The sequence below is a fragment of the Hemicordylus capensis genome, chromosome 2, assembly GCF_027244095.1.
Source record: "Hemicordylus capensis ecotype Gifberg chromosome 2, rHemCap1.1.pri, whole genome shotgun sequence".
Lineage (NCBI taxonomy): Eukaryota > Metazoa > Chordata > Lepidosauria > Squamata > Cordylidae > Hemicordylus > Hemicordylus capensis.
In genome coordinates this window covers 309,348,647-309,355,668 of record NC_069658.1, presented here as the reverse complement: position 1 = coordinate 309,355,668, position 7,022 = coordinate 309,348,647, and the positions used below count along the sequence as shown (strand labels likewise).

General features: G+C 43.4%; 1 long non-coding RNA gene across 1 annotated transcript; it reads left to right on the top strand.

The window, feature by feature from the left end:
* Nucleotides 1–5,763: 5,763 nt before the first annotated feature.
* LOC128346828 (uncharacterized) lies at nt 5,764–6,313 on the top strand. Its single transcript, XR_008317231.1, has 2 exons — nt 5,764–5,843; nt 6,144–6,313. It is a non-coding gene; the product is annotated as an uncharacterized LOC128346828 (long non-coding RNA).
* Nucleotides 6,314–7,022: the final 709 nt, after the last annotated feature.

Here is a 7,022-nt window from a genome sequence, read left to right as displayed (position 1 = left end):
TCATAAGTAGCATCTAATTCATTGTAGGCATGCATATGCATGTTAGAAATTGGGTGTCTTGAGTTCTACAGGGTACAATGCAAAACGTCAGAGAGCTAATCAGAATCATGTTGCATCTCAAAAAACAATAGTATTATCCACAGGGCCAAACCAACCAACCAACCAACCAACCTCCAAAATACAGAGAAGCCATGTTTCCATAGGTGAGCAAACTAACTTGTCATGGATGATCAGTGACTCTTTGTGTTCTCAGGCTGGCTTTTGTCTTGCATTGCAGCTCTTTTCCCATTCTGTTTTGACGGCAGTAGTCTCATGCAAAATATGAAGGACAATGTTCAGCAATAAGCAGGATCCGCTATTTAACAGACACATCTGGTTGTGTTTCAGAAATGGCAGATTGCCATAGATAGACCTCATGTAAAAGGATGAGACGATATGATTAGCATAATAAAAGCTTGTAATGACTGTTATGTCCAGATTGGCACGGGTCCATAACCACCGCACCTGCAGCAAGCCCTAATTACCCAACATGTCTTTGGGGAATTCTATCGTTATTAGGCAGGAAATGGCTGCCTGTGCAATCCCCCCACATTTGCTTTTTTAAGGTTTTTGCTTTTGCTTTTTTAGCTTGCTGCCTATCATATGGGAATTGTAATGGGATACAGAATAAAACTTAACATCTATATTTTGCATTTCAAGTGTTCAAAGTGATGAAATCACACATGATTTCAACAGTCCTAGAGGCGTATCTAGGGAAAATAGCGCCTAGGGCAAGCACTGAAATTGCGTCCCTGTCCAAACATCTGATGCCCATCTTTCAGATAACTTTACCATAATATCAGCTAAAAAATACAAGTCAAGCTCGTTAATCTTTTATTAACAAATTATGGCACTACATGAAACCAGGAAGACCTGAGTTCGAATTTTCATTCAACCATGAAACTCACTGGGTGATTCTGGGCCAGTCATGTATCTCTCAGCGTAACCTACCTCACAGGGTTATTGTGAGGATAAAAATAACCTTGTTATGGTCCTCTGAGCTCCATGGAGGAAGAGTGGGATATAAATGTGAAAAATAAAAATAATAAATAAATAATAATTAGCATGAATGTGAAAACTCACATCAAGGATTCTCAGATTTACCTTGGGCCATCAACCACCTTGACATGGATTCACACAATCATGCTAATGTCAGTAACCCACATGAAGCCTGAATTAGAAAAACTGGGTAAACCAGGCTCTAGTCACAAAAATTTATCTAAACCCTTATGCCTGTTTATCCAGTTGTATTTGTTAAATACAGAGCATGGAAGTCTGTCTGTAAGCAGGGTACTTTGAGTGTTTGTTTTTGTGTGGGATGCGGAGTGTATAAATATTTATGGTGCAAGAGTAATCTGTTGCATTTTAAAATCAGGTTACCCCGTTGGTCCAGTAGAACAAAGTCAGTCAGAAAAATAGTATGCAGCCAGCCGGTGAGCCAGCCCGTCACATACCAAATGAAGTATGTGAGTTTTTGAGTAACACAGAACTCTTTCTCAGATTGAATGGCCAACAATTTAAAAGGAAACAAGGTAGTTCTGAGTGTGGGCATGATAAACAGAAATATCTATACTGTTCCTTTTGGAATAAATGTTCTCCCCCATGTAGCATGAAGAAGAGCTCTGTGTAACTCAAAAGCTCATATGCTGTATTTTGAACTCTTTGCTCCTAAAATAAGAGGTGGGACTGAGCAAGATTTCAGTGGTTGAGATGGGGCTTTAGTGTTCCTCCACATGGTTAGAAGAAAATTCAACTGTACAAAGTTAATTAAATTTATGCAGATATATTTGATAATAATTATTTATACAGAGAATTCTGCATTTTTGGTACAGAATCTGTGTTACCCTAGTACAAAATGTATTTATATTTAGCACAGAGTGTACACAGTATGGCAGGAGTGAGCTAACTTCAGTTTTGTGTTGTTTTGTTTGTTTTAAACTAGAATCCCAAGTGCTTGCTGGGAGGGGAGCAGTGGGGGAGGCAGGGCACGTGCCCTGGGCACCATTGCAAGAGGGTGCAAGGAGTCTGCCATGCCCCGCCCCCTGCCCCAACCGTGGTTGGAGAGGTGCCCCACAACCCTCCTCCCAGCGAGCAGTTGCCATTTATTTCAGGCAGCATTTGCTGCCTGAAAGCATCTATTCCCCTTTCTCTCCCTCCAGAGAGGGAGAGAAAGAAAGAATAGATGCTTTCAGGTAGCAAGCACTGCCTGAAATGACTCCAAAGAGCTTGCTCAGGCTCTTCAGAACATGAGGCCCTGCCCCTTTGACATCACATGCAAAGGGGGTGTGGCCTCGAGCTCCGAAGAGCCTGAGCAAGCTCTTCGGAGTAATTTCAGGCATTGCTTGCTACCTGAAAGCATCTGTTCTTCCTTTCCCTCCCTCTCTGGAGGGAGAGAAAGGAGAATAGATGCTTTTAGACAGAAGATGGGCATCAGCTGTTTGGACGGGGCGCAATTTCAGTGCTTGCCCTAGGTGCTATTTTCCCTAGATACGCCTCTGAAGAACAGCCCTGCTGGATCAGGCCCAAGGACCATCTAGTCCAGCATCCTGTTTCACACAGTGGCCCACTAGATACCACAGGAAGCCACAGGCAGGAGTTGAGGGCATGCCCTTTCTCCTGCTGTTACTCCCCTGCAACTGATACTCAAAGGCACATCTATCACCACATCTGGTGGCAGAGAGTTCCACAAATTGATTATGCATTGTATGACAAAGTACTTCCATTTGTTGGTCCTAGATTTCCTGGAAATCAATTTCATGGGATGACCCCTGGTTCTAGTGTTGTGTGAGAGGGAGAAGAATTTCTCTCTCTCCACTTTCTCCACACCATGCATGGTTTTATAGACCTCTATCATGTCTCCCTGCAGTCGTCTTTTTTCTAAACTAATTAGCCCCAGGTGTTGTAGCCTTGCCTCATAAGAAAGGTGCTCTAGGCCCCTGATCATCTTGGTTGCCCTCTTCTGCACCTTTTCCAGTTCTACAATGTCCTTCTTTAGATGTGGTGAGCAGAATTGTACGCAGTACTCCAGGTGTGGCCACACCATTGTTTTGTATAAGGGCATTATAATATTAGCCATTTTATTTTAAATGCCCTTCCTAATGATCCATAGCATGGAATTGCCCTTTTTCACAGCAGCTGCTAGGAAGTGGCCTAATTAATATCATTAATGCATCACTGAAGAAGGGTAGGATGCCTCATTGGTTGAAGGAGGTAATGGTTAGACCACTTCTTAAGAAGCCTTCCCAGTGATGGATAGTTATAGGCCAGTCTCCATTCTCCCATGGTTGAGCAAAGTGATTGAGAGAGTGGTGGCTAACTAGCTCTAGGCACCTCTTTTATCTCCACCTCTGGTCCCACTCTTATCTGTTTGGAGAAACTGATTAACTCGACCCATTTCAAACTGCCTTTAGAGCTGATTGAAATAGGTCTAGTTTATGGGGTTGAGACAGCCTTGGTCTACCTGATGGATGACCTTTACCAGGGAATTGACACAGGGAGTGTGACTCTGTTGTTTCTTTTTGATCTCTCGGTGGCGGAGTTCAATACCATAGGCCATGATATGCTTCTGGATTGCCTGGGGGAGTTGGGGATAGGAGGCACTGTGAGCCCTTCGTGGACAGCATCTTACTTACTTACTTAATTTATTATTTCTCGATGTAAATGAGAAATTAAATTTTGTTTTAAAAAATGGCTGCCCACACATGCGCAAATGGCCTCTGCAAGGCCCTGGGCCATGCCAGGCCTCACAGAGGCCATTTGCGCATGTGCGGTGACTGCCATTTTGACTGCTGCACCATTTTACGAAAACGGGCCAAAAAGGCCCAAGGGGGGCATTTTGAAGGCCAGCGGTGGGAGGAGGAACCTCCACGGACTCCCTCGCCTCCTCGAAGAGCAATTTTAAGGTAAAAATATATATTTTAAATAACTTTAAAAATTCTGTGAACCCCCCCCCGAACCAAACCAGGAGGGCGGGGGGTTTGGGGGGTTTGGGGGTGCCATACCGAACTGGCCTGGCTGGGTTTGAGTCCGGTTCAGTCTCATATCGAACCGGGCCAGCCAGTTCCATGCACACCCTTATTTGCCATTGCCTCCTCCCACACAGTATGAGATTATGCCTTTCAGCATCTTCCTATATCGCTGCTGCCCAATATAGGTGTTTCCCATAGTCTGGAAACATACCAGCATGGATTTGAACCGGCAACCTTCTGCTTGTTAGTCAAGCATTTCCCCACTGTGCCACATTATAACTGTAGACTAGTTTATTGCTTGTTACTATTAGTTAAAGACCTGTTACAGTTTATGGGTAAGGTTGAATGTCAGATCTCCCTCTTCCTCTCCCTCTCCACCTCCCTCCCTCTGTCCAATTGTCCTCCTTTCCCTGCTCACTTTTATCTTCCTTGTTCCATTCCCGGTCTCTCCTGCACTCTCCTTTGCCATTTCATAACCTTTCCCCATACACTCATCATCTTAGCATGAGAAGGTGAGAGATGTTTCTTCAGCCACCTGTCTGTCTATGTACCTGTGCGTCATGGACTATTGCTGGTGGAGTATGCAATGGACTAGGCTTGTTTTTGCAAACCTGATGGACCTGCTGCCATCTCATCGGGCCAAGGATCACAGTGTGCTGCTGAATATGCAGGTAAGGGATGTTCACTCCACCCCAGCCATAAAGATGGGAAGTCAGCTCAAACCTTGAAGCCAGTTCCTTAGTTATAGTGGAAGGGTGTTGTGACCAATATGCTTTAGCCTTTACCCAGTCCTGGAGCTGCATTTGGGAGGGAAACAGTGTACTCTAAAAAATGGTTCCCAGCATCCTTGCTGTTTGATATAATTTGTGCATTTAAGTTCAGAGTGGGACCACTAACTATTATACAAAAATTGATATGAATGGGATGTGTTCAGACTCATACATGCTAAAAATTATGTGCATTTAACAAAAACTGGAAAAGCAGAGGCCAAGGAATTAAATTATATTAATCTAAAATCTGGACAGACAGTTTTAATGAACACCAGGAAATTTGCACTAAATGGAAAGGAGAAGGGACCCCCTTTCTATCTTGACAGCAGTCACTTGGCTCATTGCCACAAGAGACACCGGAGAAAGACTAGAGAGCCCAAATTCCAGCATGTCTGGCATGCCATCTGCCAATGCATATTGAAAAGTGGATTCTGGGTGTGCTTACTCAACAAGAAACGTATATCCCAGCTAGGCAGGGATGGAATAGTTGTACGCAGGAGGAGGGGAAATATTTAATCCGCAGCTGTTCACCTAGTACTACAAGCAACCGACCCTTTTGTGTCAAGTCAGCTAAGGCACTGCTCGGGAACTGGTGCATTGATCCTTCCTTCCAAACGACACTCTTATTCTGTATGTCTTGATTCCCCCCACATGCATTTGTTGCCTTATGTTTGTGTGCTCTCTCTAGTAGGGTACATTTGGTGGCAAATAATTTTGTCTAAGCTTTCTCCCTATACTAATTCTAAAAAATAATTTCATATTCAACCAGAGGCAGTGCTCCACTTAGGCTGGAATACTTTTCACCATTGGTTTTCTAGGTGCCTCTCTAACCTTCACTATAATTACCAGTATTATTGTTAGTTTATGGTGTGGATTAACGAGGATCCCTGAAATTGGCAACTAAAGAGTGTTGTGATCTCCCCTCCCCTTTCTTAATTGGTAATAGAGCATGCGCAGAGGGTCCTTAGAATCTTCTGGAGGTTCCAGCCCCAGCAAGAAGAACTGAAAGGAAGAAAAGGAGATTTTAGAAACCCTTTGTATTTTATGACTTGCTTCCCTCTTGCCGGTAAAAAGGAGAGGGGCAAATGGTTGTATGTAGGATAGTCTTAGTCAGACTCTGAGAGTAAGCAGGGTTGGTTGGAAAGTTGATGTTGCTGTAGTTCAGTATTGCTAAAAGAAGTTGTTAAATGTATATTGTAATTGTTATATGTGTTTGTGTAGCAACTTGTAAAAACTTATTGTAAAAGTTTAATAAGAGGGTCCTTAGAATCTTCTGGAGGTTCTGGCCCCAGCAAGAAGAACTGAGAGGGAGAAAAGGAGATTTTGGAAACTCTTTGTGTCTTATGAATTTGCTTCCTTGTTTCAGGTCCTGTTGAATCAAGTTGTACACCAGTCAAACTGGACAAGACATATCAGCTCATTGCACATCTGCTTTCTTTGTTTAATCTACATACCCATGAAACGTCTTGTAGGAGTGGTATGAACTGTGCAAAAGTGCGACTGGAAAAATTTTCTTAAAACAAAGAGAGACCGGGAGTTTGTGTTTGGTTTGGTTTTATTTATCAAGCTACATGCCACTCTGTGGAAGAGAAGCTATCATAGAATACCTTATGATAACATTGTATGTATGTTTTTATGATTTGTACCATTTTGTAAATGATTGCTCCTAAGCGTCCCCTCCAACCCGCTTCAAAATTGGCCCCTTGGTATACAGAAGATCTATGGGGGCTGAAGTGGCAAGGTAGGCGACTGGAGCGCAAGTGGAGAAAAACTCAACTCGAATCCGACAGATTACAACATGGTGCACATTTAAAGATCTATGCTCAGGCGATACGTGTGGCAAAGAAGCAGTTCTTTTCTGCCCATATTGCCTCTGCGAGTTCACATCCAGCGGAGTTGTTCAGGCTTGTGAGGGGACTAGTATCTGCCCCCTCTCCCTTGAACCAGAATTTGGAAGCATCAGTTACCCACTGTGGTGTGATTAATGAATTTTTCGCAGACAAAATCTCTCAGATTTGGTCCGACTTAGATGGAGACTCCACAATTAATTTGATGTCTGAACTGGAGGTGTCCGACAACTCCTCTTATACGATTCGACTGGATCAGTTTCAGTTTATGACTCCTGATGATGTGGACAAGCTGCTTGGAGCGGTGAGGCCTACCACTTGTTCCCTTGACTCTTGTCCAACATGGCTTGTTTTATCTAGCAGGAAGGCTGTTGTAAGCGGCCTGGTAGAAATCATAA